The following is a 22,151-nucleotide window of genomic DNA, read 5'->3' on the forward strand; positions in this document are numbered from 1 at the left end:
ACCCACTGGCAATACAACTTGATAAACTTCTGCCCATTTCTCATCTGCCTGAATATGTGATGTTCTCCATTTCCTCATTAAGACATCATTTTTAAGATAATAACATTGAGGGATACATTTGGATTCATTTTGTGTATGCCTGTTGATACAATTGCTTTAAATTTTCGTCTTTTTGCAGTAACTCAATTAATTTACCTGAGCTAAAGACGTCTGCTTTGTCGTCTATCTGTTCCTGGTTTGTCTCAGCCATATGATCAAACTAATTTGCTAATCTGCTAATTTCCCTTCAATTTTATCTGTACTCTTTGATCTTTTCTGTTTCAACTGGTGACTTTGTGACCTCGTTACCACACAGTCAGGAAACATCCTGCAATAGCTCAGTTGCCTGAATTTCCATTGGCTTTTCCGCCACAGTCGGCAGCACTCTTATCGGTGAATCAGCAACATCACTACCAACAACAAATTGTATTCCTGGAGCTAAGCGTTTGTCTAGTACTCCTACTATGACTTTTCCCCTCTTCACTAGGCACTCTAACCTCACATCTTACAATTGAGTATTTCTTGTCTCAATGTGAATTCCCGTTACTCATACCTTTTCTGGCAATAGTCCTTCAGAGGTACATATATCCACATCTTTTAGCATCACAGATTGAGAGGATCCTTCTATCTCTCAATATTGTTACCTTTTTGCCTGCTGCTTCTGGCCTATGCGAAAAAACTTTACCTTCACGGTGTATGGTTTAAGAAGATCTGGCACTTCCTCCATAAGCAACCTCTGACCAGCTTGTACATTCTGGTGCAGCTTTCTAGTCTCCACAGTGCTCTTTGTTACCACTCCAACAAAATTCACTGGTTTATCCTGTTTTCCTACATCTGGTTTCTCAGTGCATTTCCTAACCTAACAACACTGATTTCATGTGGCCTACTTTATTGAAAACATCAGAGCTTTTCACTTCTCTTTCCTTATGATCTTCACCAAGATCTACTTTTTACTTTCCATGTGAGAATTTCTCTTACCCACAATTATTATCCCTCATAGATAGAAATTGATTTTAGCAGCCCGATTTTGATTTATTGATCAACTCAATCATCAGCCATTTCTGATGTCAATCTTGCTGTTTTAACACTCTGCTCTTCCCCGTGAGTTCTCATTAATTCAGGAAGCAAACTTTTGAACTCCTAAGTGCCAATTTCTGATGTTCAAACTCCCTCTTTCTTCCTTTCATCTCTCTCCTTTTCTCTCTTCTCCCTCTCTTCTGCTTTTAATTGTATTTCAAACTGTTTCATTTCTGTTGCCCTTTCCTTGACTTTTGCCTCTAACTCAAGTTGCTTCATTTTAAATTGAATGTTAACCATCTCTAAAGATTCTGATGGCATTTCCAGCCATTACCTGTTGAGCTATTACTGTCATTATCGCCCTTTTCCTCGTGGATGGAGGCAGGTTGAGCTCCAGCTTGTCGGCTAATTCCAGCAACTTGGCCTTAATCACTTTTTTGCAAAAATCTGAAGTCACTCCTTCCACCCCCCCAGAAAACTCTTGATGACTCAAATAGCCATTTCTATCCCTAGCACTATTTCCTGATGAAGGGCTGATGCCCAAAACATTGATTCTCCTACTCCTCAGATGCTGCCTGACCTGCTGTGCTTTTTCAGCACCACACTCTTGTCACCGATCTTCAGCATCCGCAGTCCTCACTTTTTCCAAGCACCGTTAAAACCAATTAAATTTAACACCCAGAACAAAAGACACTAAGACTTACCACTCACTATCTTCGAGTCCAACAACCTGAATCCCAAATCAGAACTACAGAACAAAACTCTGCAAACAGCCCCCAATCTGTTATGGAAAAGGCCAGACCCCCTTCAAACATTTCAAGAAAGTAACCCAGACCCTAACTTTGCTAGTTGTTTTAAGCGGATGTAATGAAGATATTCCAGGAGGGATGCAGCTGGTCAAACGACATAGTTTTAAACAAAACAGTATTGATTTCCAAAATTACTAAATGATACACAAAAGAGAACAGAATATTGAATTACTTAACAAATCTGATAACCCAACAGATTGTACCAACTTAATGATGGTATTTACAAAACTTAAAACAATCCCCATGAACACCCCTTGACACAAAAGGTAAAATCAAACACAGGGTCTTACAAGAGAGATTTTAGAGAGAGAGAGAGAGAACCATCACGGACCTGCTTCTTTGGGTTCAGCAGCTTTTTCAACTGCCTAACTGCTTTCAGTCAATAGCCAGACAGCCAAAAACCACATCAAACCAGAGAAAAGCTGAGCTGGGAAAACTGAGCCACTTATTAAAAATGTGGAAGTTTTTTGCCTGAGGCTTTACCTGTCAGCTAAAATCAAAATAGCCCTAAAACCCATCGACTCAGTCTTTTTGGAGCCGGTGTCTTTTACAGGCTTGTTAAAGGAGCAGCATCATCACAGCAGACTGGTCCAAGAAGTAAAAGCCCATGGGATACAGGGTAATGTGTTGAATTGGATCCAGAGTTGGCTCAGTCACAGGAAAGAAAGGATAATGGTCAATGGCGGCCATTGTGAATGGAAAGCTGTTACAAGCAGTAGGCTGCATGGCTCAGTGTTGGAACAGCTGCCATTTGTTTTATACATTAATGATTTGGAGTTGTATATGATGGGCAGATTTGTGAAATTTGCAGACAACACAAAAATTGGCCATATAGAGGATAGCTGTAAGCTCCAAAACTATATCGATGGTTTGGTGGAGTGGGCAGGAAAGTGGCAGATGGCGTTCAGCTCTGATAAGAGGTTGGGGTTGTGTTTCTTGGAACAGAGGTGCCATGATTAAGGAATACCCCCATATCCCCAGGTCTGGTTATCCCAGTTTCACTGACCTGCGGTTTACTGTCGTCCAAGCATATAAAAGGGAATGTTTCAGATCAAGGGACCAGGAGGCTGCCGGGAACGTATATTTCCATTTAAATTAATGGGTTCACACCTATCTAAAGATTTGGGCTTCCTCCATAGGTCCTGGAATGTATCCCCCACAGGTATGGGGGGGTCTACAGTACTAAATAGTGAGCTAACTGATGAAGGAGGAGCACTCTGAAAGCGTGCACTTCCAAATAAACCTGTTGAACTATAACCTGGTGTTGAGTGATTTTTAACTAATTAGTGAGAGGACGATATTAGAATAGACAGGAAGAACCTATTTTCTTTGGCAGAGAGTTCAAAAACCAGGGGTCACAGATTCAAGCCAAGTGGCTGTAGGATTGGATGATAAATGAGGTAAAATGTTGTTCATGCAGAAAGTGGTGGGTAGTTGGAATTCGCTGCCTAATTTGGTGTTGCAGACAGAGACCCTAAATTTTTTTAAACAAAAATTCCCTGGAACTGCACCTCAAGTGTTGTAAACTGCGTGGTTATGGGCTGTGGCAGGAAAGCGGGATGAGAACCTGGGTGTGTTGGCTTTAGCATGGACAAGATGGGCTGAATGCCATCCAATGCTGTATTATTTTTATGATTCTCTAGTTATCAATCAGACCCAGTCAGTCCCTGCTGTGTGAAAATGTAAATATATTTACCATATACTGAAAGTTACAGTTTGATAACTACACCTACGCATTCACCAAACAGGAACTGACAGGTATAGATCAACAACTAAACTTACACATCCACATACTCGCTTGCATCAGGTGGCCCCATTCATGAAGCTGTATGGGTGTTGTTTAGTTTCTGAATCTCACTCAATGGGTTTTAGAATTTTAAGAAAAAATGGACAAGGAGCAGCTCAGAGCAGGAGTGGAATCAGACCCGTGGTTCTGTTTAAATTTCTGGCTTTAAACAAAAAAAATCATAATGATCACTAACTGAATGTTACATTGATGTTGCCAATCACAGCTGATGTTGAATTACAGGAGGTATCTCCTCTATCTTCCTCCAGGCAAGTACTCAAAGAACCAAGACAATGTAATATTCCCTCGGTACAGAGCCACGTGTGACCAGCTGCTTCGAACAAACAGCAGGTATGTTACCGCTATCAGAGTGAAGAACATCCTTTCCACAGTCACAGAATGGATTGAGTCAGACTCACAGAGCTCTATTTCCAGAGAGACATGTTCAAACCAAGAGTCAAACACCACCAAGGAAGAAGTTGTTTATATTTTTTAATCTATATTCTCAATGCATGCTACCCAGTTCCAATCAATTTGAAAAGAATCCTCATCCGAAATATACACTGCATTAAATCTGAACATTGAACCACTCTCCACGTCCTTCCTGTAATGTGGCGACCATAATTGAAAAATCACAATGCCAGATTATAGTCCAGCAGGTTAATTTGGAAATACTAGCTTTCAGAGCGCTGCTCCTTCATCAGGTAGCTGTGAAACAGGATCATGAGACACAGAATTTATAGCTAAAGGTTACAATGTCATGCAACTGAAATTATATATTGAATAAATCTGGATTGTTAAGTTTTTCATCTTTTAAAATGGGCTGCAAGTTTCTGTTCATTAAATGTATATATCCCAGAACTTCTTTAAGTCACATTCTCAAGATGTCTTCAGGTTTTATTTAATAAAGGGTGACATCTCAGCTCAGGCAATATATTAAAGGTGTGAGGTTAGAGTCTGTCTGTATCCCAATCTTGAGTCAGACTGGCTCTATCATCAAAATAGAAATTTATAAAGTACTACATCAATTAACTGCCTGCAGGTTGTGCTCTTTTTGAGTAAAATAGAACGAATCTGCAAATTCACCCCATAGACGTGTGTGTGCGCATGACTGCGCCTGCGAACGTGTGTGTGTGTGCACGCTTGATAAAGTGTGCGTATGAGTGTGATGGTGTCAGCCTGTGAGTGGGTGTGTGCATGGGTCTGAGTGTGGGAGTTGTATGCATGTATGTATGTGGGGAACTGTGTGGGTGAGAGGGGGTCTGCATGAGTGTGTGTGAGTGAGTGTGTAGTGTGCCAGGAACCCAAGATCCCAATTCGAGGCTGTCCTCATGGGTTCTGAACTTTAGTAAGGATACTTTTCACTTTATAATAGAGGTGAACAAATAGACAATGCTGTTAGTTTGAACAACCATATACGAAGTCGATCATGAGTACAGATATTGAAGGAAACATTTCAGCTATCAGGAACAGAGAAGGACAGAATTAATCTTTTGTCACAATACTCTAAGTATGACCTAACCAAAGTCTTATAAAGCTGCAATAAGATATCCTGACTCTTGCACTCAATTCCCCAACAAATAAGGCAAGCATGCTAGACACCTTCCTCCAGATACCACCCTATTGACTTGCATAGCCACTTTCAGGGAGCTATAGACTTGATCCCCAAGATCCATCTGTACATCAACTACTTTCAGAGTCCAGCCATTTACTATATATGTTTCCTTAACATTTGATCTCCCAAAGTCCAGCATCTTACACTTTGCCAGATTAAGCTCATCTGCCGTTGGTGAGTTTTGAGAAAATTTGTAGCTCAGGTTGAGGCTTTGGTTGTAGGTTTGCTCACTGAGCTTCAAGATTCATTTCCAGACATTTCATTATCCTACTAGATAACATCTTCAGCGGGCCTCAGGCGAAGCAATGCTGAAAATTCCTGCTTTCTATCTATATGTTTAGGAGTCTTTGGTTTGGTGGTGCCATTTCCTGTGGTGAAGTCACTTCCTGTTCCTTTTATCAGGGGGTGGTAGATAGGGTCTAACTCTGTGTTTGTTGATAGATTTCCGGTTGGAATGCCATGCTTCTAGGAATTCTTGCACGTGTCTTTGTTTGGCTTGCCCTAGGATGGTTGTGTTGTTCCAGCCGAAGTGGTGTCCTTCCTCCTCTGAATGTGAGGATACTAATGAGAGAGGGTCATGTCTTTTTGTGGCTAGTTGTGTTCTTGTATCCTGGTGGCTAGTTTCCGGCCTGCTTGTCCAATGTAGTGATTGTTAGTCCTTGCACGGTATTTTGTTCATGACATTATAGAGTCATAGACATGTACAACATGGAAACAGACCCTTCGGTACAACCCATCCATGTCGATCAGATATCCCAACCCAACGTAGTCCCATCTGCCAGCACCCAGCCCATATCCCTCCAAACCCTTCCTATTCATATACCTGTCCAAATACCTCTTAAATGTTACAATTGTGCCAGCCTTCACCACTTTCTCTGCCAGCTCATTTCATACTCATACCACCATCTGCGTGAAAAAGTTGCCCCTTAAGTCTCTTTTATATCTTTCCCCTCTCACCCTAAACCTACGCCCTCTAGTTCTGGACTCCCTGACCCCAGGGAAAAGACTTTGCCTATTTATCCTATCCATGCTCCTCATTATTTTGTAAACCTCTATAAGGTCACCCCTCAGCCTCTGACGCTCCAGGGAAAACAGCCCCTGCCTGTTAAGCCTCCCCCATAGCTCAAATCCTCCAACACTGGCAATATCTTTGTAAATCTTTTCCGAACCCTTTCAAGTTTCACAACATCTTTCCGATAGGAAGGAGACCAGAATTGCAGCGATATTCCAACAGTATTAGTTTTGCTTGTTGTCTGTATAAGGTCTTTCAAGTTCATGAGCTGCTGTTTTAGTGTCTGTTGGGTTTGTGGGCTACCATGATGCCAAGGAGTCTGCCTAGTCTGGCAGTAATTTCTGAGATATCTTTGATGTAGGAGACAGTGGGTGGGGTTTCTGGACATGTTTTGTCTGCTTGTTTGGGTTAGTTGCTGAGAAATTGACGGACTTGTTCATTGGGTACCCATTCTTTTTGAACACACGGTATCAGTGATTTTTCTCCGCTCTGCGTAGTTCCTCTGTGCTGCAGTGTGTGTTGGCTCATTGAAATAATGTTCTGATGCAGCTCGTTTGTGGGTGTTGGGATGATTGCTTCTGTAGTGGACATGTTTTGTCTGTTTGTTTGGGTTAGTTGCTGAGAAATTGATGGACTTGTTCATTGGGTACCCATTCTTTTTGAACACACGGTATCAGTGATTTTTCTCCGCTCTGCGTAGTTCCTCTGTGCTGCAGTGTGTGTTGGCTCATTGAAATAATGTTCTGATGCAGCTCGTTTGTGGGTGTTGGGATGATTGCTTCTGTAGTTCAATATTTGGTCTGTACATGTTTTTCTGTAGATGCTGGTTTGAAGCTCCCCATTTGCTGTTTGCTCTAGTGTGACTTCTAGGAATGGCAGTTTGTTCTTGTTTTCTTCTTTTTAGTGAATTTTATGCCGATAGGGGTATTATTGATGGTCTTGAAGGTTTCCGCTAACATGTTTCATTTAGTGATGACAAAGGTGTCATCCACGTAGCGGACCCAAAGTTTGGGTTGGATGGTTGGCAGAGCTGTTTGCTCAAGTCACTGCATTACTGCCTTTGATAAGAACCCTGATATTGGATATCCCATGGGTGTTCCATTGGTTTGTCTGTAGGGTTGTTGTTGTTGAAGGTGAAGTGGCTGGTAAGGCATAGGTCCATTAGCTTGATAATATTCTCCTTGTTGAAGTTTGTGGTGTTTGATATGTGTCTTTGCATCTTCTAATAGTGTAGTCAGTGTTTCCCTGGCCAGGTTAATGTTGATTGAAGTAAACAGGGCTGTTACATAAAAGGAGACCAATATTTCATCCTCTTCTACCTTAGTGTCTTTAATGGTCTTCAGGAATTCTTGGGTGGAGTGGTGAGAGTTTTCTACTAAGTGTTTTAGACTTTGGTGTAGCTCCTTGGCCAATCTGTAAGTTGGTGTTCCAGGTAGTAAGACGATGGGTCTGAGGGGGAGCTCCTGGTTTGTGAATTTTGGGTAATCCGTAGAATCGTGGTGTGTTGAATCCATCTGGTTTCATTTTTTTTTAAGTCCGTCTTATTTATTCCTCCAGATTTCTGGAGTTTTCTTTGAGTGGGGCTGTGATTCAGTTCTCCAGTTATGGAGTCAGGTCTATCACCCTTTGTTAGTAAGTATTGGTATCTGTAAGTAGTGCATTTGCTTTCTTAATGTAGTCTCTTCGATTTAGAATGATTGTCAAGGGTCCTTTGTTTGCAGTTAGGATAACAATGTTTTTATCTTTTTTTTAGTCTTTCCAGTGCTTTCCTTTCTTGTGTATTGAGTGTGTTTTCTTCCTTTTTCCTGCCACTCCCTGAGAAAAGAACAGGAAGTGACTTCACCACAGAAAATGGCATTACCAACCCAAAGAAACCCAAACATATAAATAGAAAGCAAGAACTTTCAGCATTGCTTTGCCTGAGGCCCAATGAAGATGTTACCTATTAGGATAACAAAATGTCTGGAAATGAATCTTGCAGCTCAGCGATCAATCTGCCGTTTTTCCGGCCATATCCTCCTGTATCCTTTGACAAGCTTCCACACTACCCACAAGTCCATCAGTCTTTATGTCGTCTGCATTTAGTAACGATAATTTTAATGTTACAATTAAGGCAAACAAATGGCTGATGTGATTACTTTGAGCAACCATATGTAAAATAGATATTGAGTACAAATTTATATTGAAGGAAACATTTCAGCTCTCAGGAATTGACAGTGATGGAATTAATCTTTTGTCATGTATATAAACATAGCAATCAAATAACATGAATTCTAAATGCACATTCTCTGCAAAGCCTGACATAGAATGATTACTGTGTAGGTATGTAACCAATTGTTGCCCCCCAACCTCCCAACACACACACTGTCTCTATCTCTCTGACTTACTTTCCAATGTCTAACTGCCTTGCAGTTCAAATGACATTGCAAGTAACAGAAAATGTTACATTCAAAATTATTTCTACCCACAAATCCTTTGTCAGAGAGTGAGAGGCTGACAGCACAGAATCAGGCCCTTCAAAACTTTTGAGTCTGTACCGATCAGAAACAACCAGCTAACAATTTTCATCCTGATCAGCTAGCATCTATTTGCATAAATGTATCACTGTAGCATAGAAGCTGCCATCCCCATCTTTGTCACAACATCATTCACCATTTCTTCATATTGCAGTAGAAGACTTTGTTTTGTCTGTTTCAGTCCAACCAGAAACTTTTTAACAGATAATTATGTACTACTTTCAAAATTAGTTGCAATTATTTACAAAGAGCTCTGCATTCGTCCTATCCCTCCCGAGGATGTATCAATAAAATGCATGAGATCTGGCTGCAATTTCACAATTCATCAATGGAATCTAATAACCACCCTTCAAAGCAGTGGAGAAAGGGGGGGATAAAAGCCAAAATCGGTAGGTTTGTAAAACTGCTCATTTTATTATCAAGTAGAGTTGAACAGTGTTGATTATTCCATAAATTGAATTTGATAATTTACATATTCTGCACTGCGTGACAAAAAATAAAAATCCTTTTCCTTTCCTCCTTCCTACTATAGAGTAACACAAGAGTACTGTTAATGGTACATCATCACACTACAGAGCAGGGTAATGTTCTGTCTACATCAGAAAAAAAGTGAATTAGCCAATTGTCTTTTCTGTACAAGGAACATTATGGTCAGTCAGCTCCAATGCAATTGAATTGTTTGTCACCCTTTCACTTAGTTGCAAATGAATTCAGTTTACACTGATTGTTAGTTCAGCAGTGTTCAGAAAAGTACATCAATATGCACTGAAACAAAACTAATGGCATTCTGAAGACGAACATTTTATATCAATACTGCTGTTAGATTCTGCATTATACAAGATACAAAAGGTTCATTGTGTATCCTACCTTGACTCTGAAGAACAGCACAAAATCCTTTCTTTTGGAGTGTGTTACGTTTTCACTACACGTGATTCCTACAGGCACTAACAATTAAAGAACTTTGGCTGTTTCCCATCCACTATAGGAGACATCAACTGAGTTACAGAGTGGCAACATAAGAGCAAACTCACTCTCACTCAGCCACTAGATGCTGAAAGGAAAAGAATAAAATTAGGCCTGAATTATTTCCAGATACGTATTGACTCTCAACATTACTTATCACAGCTGAGGATGTGCAGTGCCCAGCAGCGCTTGATAAAATCTACTATACAGGCATGCACACACAATGTAACAATAATCTGAGACTGAAATGCAATACAATTAAGCATCATTGAAAAGAGTTTATTTACAGAGTTTATGCTACACAAACCCACAACTGAACATAAGTGAACGAGATCAAGTAAATCTCCAATGAACCCTCTCCACAGCTTGAGAATACTGCCTTAAAAAAAGTCCCCAGAACTGAACACAAATGAGATCTGACCAATGATCTGTGATTGAGATTGTGGGAAACATATCAAAACTAGCACTATAGTTATTAAAAGTCGGATGACAGCAGAACTGATGCCGCATTCTCCTTTCCATAGAGACACTGACAACAAGTGGATGAAGTTCACATTCCCAACAATTACTACAGAACTGATGCATAACAGGATGTTCCAGTACAGACACAATAGGCTGAATGGTCTGCTTCTGAGCTGTGCCATAGCAGTGACTCTGATTTTGATGAGAAAGTAGATGACATGCTGTTGTGTTGCATATTTGTATGAAAAATATCAGACAGAAATGGACTGACATGTAGAATAAAACTCTCTTTCACAAAATAAACACCAACAATGTCTGGGTACAAATTAAAACTAAATGTCTCAGTGATACCACAGATCCCAGACTCTCTACCCAAACAGGAAATGCGTGACCAAATTCAGAATGGTTCTCAGAATAAAGCAGTTTCCCTTCTGCCATTGCCCTTTCTCCTTTCTCCCCCACCCACCCCGACAGACTGACAGTCAACTAAAAAAAATCAGAAAATGCGGAAAAGATGAAGATCCAGTCTCAACACCCTCATAACAAATATCACAGAATGTATCACATAAACACAGAGAATATTACTAGCTTCCACTTTGATACACAAGAGTGGAACCTGACAAGTGCACTCATTCATGTTGCAGAAATAGACAAACAAATGATGACGGCACAGTTACTGTGATGCAAATCTGGGACAAATAGTCTCCATCGGTCAGTTTCTCTCAACTTAAGTCTCACACTCGCATTGCAATAACTGTCAGGGACAGATTAACAACTACACTCTCATTCACGAAGCTAAAACTGACAGGAACAGAATTCACAGAGCACAGTCTCACAGGTACATATTAGTACCTGCACTGTTCACATTCATCAAACTGGGTCTGACAGGTAGAAATCGATGGGTCCTGATGAAGGGCTTTTGCCCGAAACGTCGATTTTGCTGCTCGTCGGATGCTGCCTGAATTGCTGTGCTCTTCCAGCACCACTGATCCAGAAGGTAGAAATCGATATTTAAGTTCACATATTGACAAGGCAGAGATTGAGGGGCATAGATTGGTAACTGCATTCACATACTGATAGGAGAAATTGACAAGTACAGATTAATATTGACAGTCTCAATTCACAGAGCAGGAACAGACTGGTAAGTCCACTCACATTCACAATCGGGGAAACGGACAGGGAGCGATTGATAGTTACATGCATATAGAAAAGTAACTGACATTGATAACTACATTGGTTATATAAATGATTAGGAGTGGGTGTTGAGGATATAATTTTTGAATTTGCAGTTGATACTGACCCAGGGAGATGAGTGATTGGGAGGATGATGCTGAGTGACTTCACAGGGAGATTGACAATTTGGCCAAATGGACAGATATTTGGCAATTAATTCCAATGCAGAGAAATGTGAGGTAATGCATTTGCTACCAGAAACACAGAGCAACAATGCAGGGTCAATGGTACGTCTTTGAAGGGAGCACTGGAGCAGAGGGACCTCGGGGTTATCATTCTCTTAAGTTGGCCAGGCAAGCTGAAACCTTTGTGAAGAAGGCTGATAGGATCCTTGTGGTTATAGAGGCATTGAGTATAAAACTGAGGAAACGATGCTACACCTCTAAAAATCATTGGTCAGATCGGTTTTGTTCATTTCTGGGCTTTTATTTAAGATAGGAACATCAAGCTCTGGAGAGCATTCATTGAAGATTTACTAGAATGATAGCAGGAATGCATAATTTTACATACAAGGAAAGATTAGTGATATCAGGCTCCTTTTCCTTGGAGCAGAGAAGATTAAGAGGGGAACCTTATGGAGGTGTTCAAAATTATGCAGAATTTTGCCATGGGAAAGAAGAATATTTTGTTACCAATAGTTGGTAAGTCAATAACTCAGGGTCACAATTTCAAGATTGTCAGTAAGAGAGCTAGGTGTGAGATGAGGAGAAACGTCTTTCCACAGAGTTGTTAGAATTTGGATGTGCAGCCTGGGATCATGGTGGAGGTAGATTCCATATGAGGTATGAAAAGAGAGCTGGATGTGATGAAATTAGAGGGCAATGAAGAGAGGGCTGGAAAACAATCCCACCTTGAATTATTTCCAGCTGACGACAATTTAAACAAAAGATGGAAAGTACAGCATAAAATCTGAAATCTCTGCCATCAACAGTTAGATTGTGCTACAACGGGATCAACTGACACACTGAGGGTTGTGGGAGAGACAATTATGCAGATGGTTTCTCAAGACAAGTCCATCTTTGGAACTGACATCTTGCTGAGTGAATTGAGACAAAGCCGAGCTGAGTCACAGAAACGTGACATTGCTCTGCCTTCTCTCCCTTGTCCTCCTTATTTGCTGGAAGGTAGGATTGCTATTGATCGATTTGTGAAGCTTCACAGGCTTTCTTCTGTACTGTCTCACAATGTCCATGGAAGCCTGGCATAAACGTTTCCCTCTTCATCTTGACCTGGTTCCTCATCCTCTCCTGTAAATTTGTGCCTCAAGCTGGCGTATGTGAAGAAGGGTGGTTGCTGTTCCACTTGGTCAGCCTGAACACAGGTCAACACTGAAACGTAGTAGATAGGATCAGGACCAAAATTGTTGGCGTTGTGGACAGAGAAGGTGATCGAAGAGTACAATGGAAATTTGATCAACTGGGCCAGTGGATCACGGAGTAGCAGAAGAAGTTTAATTTAGATAAATGGGAGTGTTGCATTTTGGTAAGGCAAACCAGGGCAGGACCTATACCGTTCATTGTACAAGTCTGGGAAGTGTTTCCGAACAAACAGACCTAGGGCGTGCATGTGGATAGTTCCTTGAATGTGGCCTTGCAGCTAGACACAATGGTGAAGGCAGCGTTTGGCATGCTTGCCTTCATTAGTCAGAGCATTGACGACAGGAGTTGGGGCATCATGTTACAGCTATACAGGATGTTGGTGAGGCCACTTTTAGAACACTGTGTACAGTTCTGGTCAACATGCTGTGGAAAGGATGTTCTTCAGCTCAAAAGGGCACAGAAAACATTTTCAAAGATGTTACCACGACTGTAGGGTTTGAGCTTTAAGAAGAAGCTGCATAATCTGGGAGTTTTTCTCCCCTGAAGCATCAGAAGCTGAGGGGTGACCTCATAGAGGTTATAAAATCACGAGATAAAAGCTGTGGTCTTTTACCCAGGGAAGGGGTGTCCAAAACAAGTGGGCATAGGTTTAAGGTGAGAGGGAAAGATTAAAAAGGGATCTGAGAGGCAAACTTATCACACAGAGGATGCTGCCAGAGAAAGTGGTAGAGGCAAGTGATTTCAGAGACATTTGGAAAGGGACATGGATAAGAAAAGTTGAGAGAGATATGGGCCAAATGCAGACAAATGGGACTAGTTGAGTTTGGGAAACCTGGTCAGCTTGGGCTGAGGGGCCTGTTTCTGTGCTGTATGACTGAATTTGAATGGAAATAACAAACTTTGCCTGAAAGACAATCAGAATGTACAGGAGGAGCTGTGAATATGTGGGGTCATTATACAGACCAATTTGTCTTGGCAAAGCACATGATTAGAACAAGTCAAAAACTGATTCTGACACATGTTATTTCTCTGTACTCTGAACAGGATGTGGTCATCTCTGCCAAGGTGGGAAGTGGATGGAATTCCGAAATGTCCTTGAACCAATCAACTTGCTCAGCCAGAAGGCAGTGAAGAGTTTGCAAAGGGTTAGGAATCACGTGCAGAGCAGAGTGGGTAAGGAGGTCAGATTTCATTCCCTGAAGGACCATCACAGACCGGAACAGGAGAAGGCCATTCATTTAATAGCATTGTGGCTGATGCCCCATTCCTCACACTCACTTTGCTGCACTTAACATGTAACCCTCAATTCCTCGACTGATCAAGAATCTATCTATCCCTGCCTTAAACCTGCTCCCTGCCCCCACACACAGCTCTCTCTGGCAATGAGTTCCAAAGACTCACAACCCTCTGAGAGAAGAAATTCCTCCTCACCTCAGTCTTCAATTTTGAACCAGATGGTTGTTTGTTCCTGACAACAGTCATCATTAGAGTCTTAACTCGTGGGCAGTACAGTGGCACAGTGGTTAGCACTGCTGCCTCACAGCGCCACAGACCCGGGTTCAATTCCCACCTCAGTTTACACATTCTCCCTGTGTGTGCTTGGGCAAAGAAGGGGTGAATGTGCAAACTCCCAATAGACAGTCATCCGCAGTTGGAATTGTTGATGGGTCCCTGGTGCTGTGAAGCAGCATTGCTAACCACTGTGCCACTCAACGTTTTTGCCACTGGCCATGTAGGGGTTGGTTAGCTCAGTTGATTCTATAGTTGGCTTTCAATGTAAAGTCACGCTGACAGCATGCGGTTCAATTGCTGCTCTGGTTGAGATTACTGTGAATAATCATTCCCTGTGCCTTAGATGTGGTGACCCTCAGGTTAAACCATAAAACAGTTGTTGCTTTTTCTCTCTTTGTCTCCCCCACACCTCTTTCTCCCTCTCTCTAATGAGACAATGGTGAACTTACGTTAACCGCCTACTAAAAACATAACTTTGCTGATTAAAAATTAACTGCCCTCTTTTTCACTGCAAAATAACTTATGTGTTTCCTTCCTGATGCAGGATTTCAGTAAACTGTAAATAAAAGACATTTTACCAACAATACATATCTAAATGAACTGGGAGAGTATGCACAGGGAGATTTATCACATATTGCCTTGGGGGCTGGAGAGTTTCAGTGATGGAGAGAGATTGGATAGACTGGGGTTATTGTCCTTACAGCACAGTAGATTGAAAGAGAGGAATGTATAAAATGATGAGGGGTGAAAACAGGGTAGGCAAGAAGAAACGTTCCCCCCTTGATGGAGGTGGGGCGACGGGCACAGATTGAAGGTAAGGGCCAGGAGGTTTTGAGGGGATGAGAAGAAAACCTTATTCAAAAAGAGGGTGGTGGGGAATCTGGAACTCACTGCCTATAAGTGAGGGAGAGGCAGAAACCGTCATCACATTGAAGGAGGATTTAGATGTGCACTCGTGACACCAAGGTTATGGGGCCAAGTACTGGGGAAACGGGATTAGGGAATAGTGAGGTGGTTTTACTGACCGGCACAGATTTGATGGGCCAATGGGTCTTTTTCTGGACTGTAGACCTCTTGGAAACTATGACTAACTCATTTTGAGATGTGTATTCCACATCCAAGATACCATCTAACCGTAACATGATTTTGTACATTTCATGTTCAGAGATAAGGAGCCTGTTGTTGAAAAAGAGATTGAGCAGTTTAGGCCAATACTCTCTAGAGTTTAGAGGAATGAGGGGAGAGCCAACTGAGGGATATAGGACGCTAAAGGGGGTGGGATTGACAAAAGAGACAGACAGAGTATGTTTCCTCATGTGGGACAGTTTAGAATGAGAGGATCATTGTTTCAGGAGAATAGGGTGGGACAGATTGAAAACAGAGATGGTGAGGAATGGCTTCTCTCCAAGGGAGACGAAGTGGGAATCTTTGGAAATTCACCCCCCAGTGTTTGGGGGCCATATGGGGACACTGAATACATTGAAGGAGGGGACCGTCAGATTATTGATCGGTGAAGGGTGAAAGGGAGCGGGGGCAGGAAATTGGAGCTGAGACTGCAATGAGATCAGCAAAAGCTGTATAGAATCAGGGAAGCAGGGTCCCGAAGGCTCCTAGCCCGTATGTTGTGTTGGTCATCCAGCTGCCTGAACACTTTTTAGTGTGGGTGACTCATAGCACATGCTCAGAAAGCTCTGAATCTAAGGGACTAAACTGTATGATGCATCACAATCTCTTCGTCACTTAGTAACCAAGACCATATGATATAGCAACCATTCAGTCCATCAAGTCTGCTCCACCATTCCATCATTGCAGATTTGTTTCTTAATCCCATTCTCCTGCCTTCTCTCTACTGATCAAGAACCTCTGTCTTAAAGACATAATGACAACCGTCTGCAGCAATGTTTTCCACAGATTCTCCACTGTCTGGCTGAAGAAACTCCTCCTCATTAAATGGTGGAACTGGGTCAAAGGGCTGAATGACCTCCTCCTACTCCTTTATACGAATATTCCACATTAATAAATCTTGGAACCCCTGCAGTTACAAAGTGGCACTTTCACACACCAGAGCAATTAGTGATTTCAAATAGAAACTGCAAGTCCAAATGTTTTATTTTCACACATTCCAGATTCCCACCATCTTCTGGGGGAAACAATCCTCAAATCCCTCCTTAAACCTCTTGCCCTTCATTTTAAAATGATGCCCCCCTTGTTACTGATCTTTTGACTAAGGGAAACATCTGCTTCCTGCCCCCCTGTCCATGTCCCTCATAACAGAGTCAGAATCACACAGCAAGGAAACAGACCCTTCAGTCCAACTAGTCCATGCCGTCCATAATCTCAAACTAAACTAGTCCCACTTGTTTGCACTTGGCCCATATCTCTCCAAACCATCCCTATTCTTGGACTTACTTAAATGTCTTTTAAACACTGTAACTGTCCTCATACCTTGCCACTTCCTCTGAAAGTTCAATCTACACATGAACCACAAAATGTTGCCCATCATGTCATTTTCAAAAATGTTTCTCCTCTAACCTGAAAAATGTGTCACCTGGTCTTGAAGTTCCCCCACCCTCGGGAAAAGACACCTGCCATTCACCTCATCTATGACTATCATGATTTCATAAACTTCTATATCCCTCAAACTTCTACCCTCCAGTGAAAATAGTCCCAGTCCTTCTAACTCAGACGCTCCATTCCCAACAACATTCTGGTATATCTTTTCTGAATCCTCTCCAACTTAATAATGTCCTTCCTCCAACAGGGCAACCAGAACTGGACACAATCTACCAGGATAGGCTTCACGAGTGTCCTGTACGACCACAACAGGGTGTCCGAACTCTGATTCTCAATTGTGTGAACAATGGAGGCAAGTGATCTAAACACCTTCTCAAACACCCTGTTTACCTGTGACACAAAATGCAAAGAATTGTGTACCTGAAACCCTAGGGTTCTTTGCCCTACACACTACCAGTCTTTCACACCTCTGTCATGTCCGCCTCCCCCATCAACCTTCTCTGTTGTAAAGGAAGCAACCCAAACTTCCCTCCAATGCTTCCAGGAAGAGATTTGTTTTTGCGGATCTTAACAATCAGAGAAATACCAGTATGAACGCTGACCAATACGTGACGGTGTAAGATCAACAGCTCACAGATTCATACTCACCGTTCAATCAAATTGACTCGATTTCTCATCACGTGCCTTGGAATGAAATATTTCCAGACCATTACCCAACCAAGTTCCAATCCCGCTCACGACAACAATTTGCTGCTGTTCACGTATGAAAACCCCTGGAAACAAGGTCACTGAGCCATGGTCCCAAGGAATGACCTCTTGGAATCATCTAGAATGTGGCTCAGAACTTCTACATTCACAGAATCACAAAACGTTACTGCACAGTAGGAGGCCATTTGTGTCTGTACCAGCTGCTGAAACAGCTACCCAGCCAGTCCCACTCTCCAGCCCTATCTCCGTAGCCCACTACCATCATCCCCTTCAAACTTAAATCCAGCTCTCTTTTTGAACTTCCCGTGGAATCATCCGCCACCACTCTCCCAAGCAGCACATTCCAAACCCAACAACCCAAATAAATTTCTCCTCATCTCACTCTCTCACTGACAATCTTGAAATTCTGACCAGCCAATTACTAATTGACCAATGAGTGAGAAACAACAACTTTCTTTCCCCTGTCAGAATTATTGATAACTTTCAACATCTCAATAAGGTCAACACTTCATCTTCTCTGCTTGAAACAGAATAAGCTCAATCTCTTCAACCACTCCCTCTATCCAAAATCCCTCATCGTTGGTATCATTCTTGTAAATCTCCTCCACACTGTCTGTAGGGTTTGAACAGCCTTCATTAAGTAACGTGTCCAGAAAAGAACAAAACCAGCCTGCGTAACAGAAGGCCAACTCTTTTTGTCAAATGTTTTTCTAAATTCAACTTCTGTTGCCTGTGAAGGTAAGGTGTTGCACACATGCAAAGAAATACCCAACAGATCAAAGGCTTATCTCCAATCTGATCTAATATTCTCCATTCAATATTTGTGCTGTCGCTGGAATTAATTCCTTTTCTGCTCTACTTTGTTTTGGGTGTTGGGTTAGCTCAGTTGGCTGGATGGCTGGTTTGGAATGTGGAGTAACATCAACAGCATGGGTTTGAATCTCTCACTGCCTGAGGTTACCATGAAAGACTGTCCTTCTCCACTCCTCCCCTTGTGAGAGACATGGTAACCCTCAGGTTAAACTACCACCTACCAGTTATCACTCTGTCTCTCTCTGATACTCCAGCTGGAGGTCCACCAGTGTCTTGTATAAGTTCAACATCACCTCCTGTTCTTTGACTCTTAAACCCCTATTAATAAAGCAGAGAATGCTTTGTGTCTTATTAACTGCTCTCCCCCTGTTATGCCACCTTCTCTGATCTGTGAACGTATAACCCCAGCTCCGTCTGTTCCTGCACCCCCTTTAGAATTTTACCCCCCAACTTTGTATTGTCTTTCTATTTCTTTCAACCATAGTTTTTCACCAAATTTGTTTTGAATTACTGTTGTCTTTATTTGAATGTTCACTTATTAAAACCTATGTTGTGAAATAAAACTTCATTTTTTCCCTCTGAGTAGATTTGATTCATTTCCTTGCTACTAACGAACAAGAACATACAGGCTAGGATCAGGTTGAGTCCATTTGGCCCATCAGGAACCTGCTCCTCAATTCCATATGATCGCAGCTGATCCCATCTCAGCCTCAACTCCACTTTCCTGCAAACACTCCCTTTGACCCATCACTGATTAACAATCTGTCTGTCTCCTCCTCCAATTGATGCAGTATCTTGGGTGGGGAATGGAGTGGGGTGTTCCCATTGATGTAAAATCCCCATCTCATTTGAGAGAATTCATTCCTCCTCATCTGTTTCCAATTTGCCCAGCTCCTTATCCTAAAATGATAACCTCTCGTTCTAGATTCTCACACATGAGCAAACATCCTCTCTCCATCTCCTTTGTCAATATTCCCTTAAGCATCTTATAACCGTCAGTTAGATCTCCTCTCTTCCAAAATCCAGAGAAACTGCTCAATCTCTCATCTAAGACAAACCCTTCATCTCTGGAAATGATCGAGTGAACTTCTTCTGACCTGCCTCTGTCCTCAAGTAAAGAGATCAAAATCGTACCAGTCTGTTCTCATAAGACGAACCTTTCATCTTGGCAATCAATTCAGTGAATCTCCTCTGAAGTCCCCCCAATTCAACTACATCCCTCCTCAAGTAAGGAGATCAAAACTATCTGCAGTAGTCCGGATGTGGAAACCCACACTGTCCAGTTGCAGTAACACTTCACTATTTTCATATTCCATTCTTTTCGCAACAAATGCTCTCCTTTATGACCTGCTCTAGCTGTACACTACTTTCTGAGATTCATGCACAAGGACATCCTCATCCCTTTGCACCAAAACAATTTAAACTTTCTCTCCCAATCATATGACATCTTGCCTTTTTCAATTCTTCCGACTACAATGGATACCCTCACCACTGATGGGACTGAACAACGTTCAGTTCAGTGTCTAATGGAAATTGAGATTGTATCCTCGATTTGAACTGTTGTGCTTTGGATTTGCAAATGAGTCAGACACAATAGGTCCATTTGCTCCAATTTGTCTAACAAATGTAAAATTGCTGGGTTTGCACCACAGAGTGATTTTTAGACTATTTGGACAGTGTTTGAATACTGTTTGAAGTTGCTAACCACCTCAATAACTTACCTGTGCCACCGGGAACTGCTGGAAGAATCAGCTGGAGAAAATGAGAGAAAGAAAATGGGAAAGTTTTATTGTAAATATTCAGCTTCACCTGCTTGCAAATGAATCTGGATGTTTTGACTGATGCGCAAGCAACAATTATTCCAATTTTAATCTTTAGTTTATATCTGGGCTAACCATTCCTCTGAACACACAACATTACATTGTATGGCTCACGAAGTAATTTCATCTGCCACTTGTTCAGTCTGCCCACATCCTCACAAAAAACATTCCCACAGTGTTTTATTGTTTGTTTTTAAATTAATTTTGGATTGTGGGAATCACTGGCCGGGCCGAGAATTTATTATCCATCCCTCGTTGGCCCCTTGAGAAGGAGGTAGTGAGCTGCCTTCTTGAACCACTGCAGTCCCTGTGCTGTAGGTAGACTCACAATAACATTAGAGAGGGAATTCCAGGATGTTGACCCAGCAACACTAAATGAACAGCTAATATATTTCAAGTTGAGATGGTGAGTGGCTGAGGGGGAAACTTGCAGGAAGTGGTATTCTCATGTAACTGCTGTCCTTGCCCTTCGAGGTGGAAGTGGTTGTGGGTTTGGAAGGTGCTGTCTGAGAACCTTTGGTGAATGTCTGCCGTGAATCTCAGGTGGTACACACTGCTGCTACTGAGCACAGGTGATGGAGAGAGTGGATGGTGTGGATGTGGCGCCAATCAAGCAGGGGCTGTGTTGTCCCTGGATGGTGTTCGGCTTCTCAAGTGTTGCCTACAAGGTGCATTGCAGAAGTGAGTGAGTGTGTGCGTATGTGTGTGCATGTAAAAGTATGTGCGAGTGTCAATGAGAATGTGTATCTCTCTCGCTCTCACACACACATGCACACCTTCATACTGTCACCCAAACTCCCACTTATACTCTCTCATACATACACCCTCATAGGCTCTATGTGAGCAACATTACTTTGAAACCCAAGTGGAGCAGGATCGCCAGGGTTACCTGTCGGAGTGTCTCACCCACCTTGTTTCCTGTTCTGGAGTTTAATTGGAAGCAATGTGACGAGAGAAAGGATCAGAAACATTGGGACAATGAGTACTCCCATCTCAGTGCTGTGTTCCTGTGCTGGATTCAGAGAGGGATTTCTTGTCAATAACATAATTCCTTCAGCAAACATCAACCCCAGTGTTTTCTGTTCCCTGTTGCCCTGCCCCCCTGCCAACACCCGTCCATTTGGAGGGAAACCCTTGTGTCTGTGAATGTCGTTCCAAACTCTCACCATCGCAATGACATCACTGTTTCTGTGCAGCCTGTCTCAATAATAACATCCTACCAATCCAAGCCAGAACATTCGAAGCTAAACTCAAAAGATCACTCTGCATCCACTCTCTCTAAATTGTTGACTGGAAATTACTGTCCCTCACTTTCACTGCCAAGATATATCGAGGCAAAACTTCCCTGTGTCGTGCACCTGTCAGCGGCAACCGAGCCATTCACAGAGAAACATTGAAAATATCATCGGGAGGAGGCCATTCGGCCCCTCCAGCCTGCTCTGCCCATTCAATGGGATCATGGCTGATCGCCCAACTTCGTCCTGTGCCTCCCCGCGCTCTCCCTTTTGCCCTCGATCCAACTCCTTCCTGAACAACATTCTTGCCCTGACTGCTTTCTGTGACAGAGAATTCCACAGGCTCCCCACTCTCTGGGTAAAGACATTTCTCCCCATCTCAGTCTTGTCACGTCTCCTTTAGACAGTGACCCCCTGGTTCTGGACCCTCCGCCTGGCACCAGGAACACCCTCCCTGTGTTTACTCTGTCTTGTCCTTGTTCAAATTTAATAGATTTCTATGAGATTTCCCCTTAATTCTTCTCAACTCCAGTGAATATCGTCCGAACCGATCCAGTCTCTCTCCACCCGTCAATCCTGCTATCCCAGGAATCGCTCTGGGAAACCTTTGCTGCACTCCCTACATAGGCACAATGTCCTTCCTCAGATAAGGAAACGCCAAACTGCACACAGGTCTCCAGGGTGTGGTCTCACCCTGTCCAATTGTAGCAAGCCATCCCTGCTCCAGGACTTGAAACGTCTCTCTGTGAAGGTCTCCCTTATCTGAACAAGGATATTA

General features: G+C 42.4%; 1 long non-coding RNA gene across 1 annotated transcript; it reads right to left on the reverse strand.

Moving 5' to 3' along the window:
- Positions 1-12,254: 12,254 nt before the first annotated feature.
- LOC122544684 lies at positions 12,255-21,932 on the reverse strand. The gene is made up of 3 exons (XR_006310445.1): positions 21,049-21,932; positions 20,040-20,070; positions 12,255-12,780 (listed from the first exon to the last, which is right to left on the reverse strand). It is a non-coding gene; the product is annotated as an uncharacterized LOC122544684 (long non-coding RNA).
- Positions 21,933-22,151: the final 219 nt, after the last annotated feature.

This window comes from Chiloscyllium plagiosum, chromosome 50 (assembly GCF_004010195.1).
Source record: "Chiloscyllium plagiosum isolate BGI_BamShark_2017 chromosome 50, ASM401019v2, whole genome shotgun sequence".
In the NCBI taxonomy this organism is placed as follows: Eukaryota; Metazoa; Chordata; class Chondrichthyes; order Orectolobiformes; family Hemiscylliidae; genus Chiloscyllium; species Chiloscyllium plagiosum.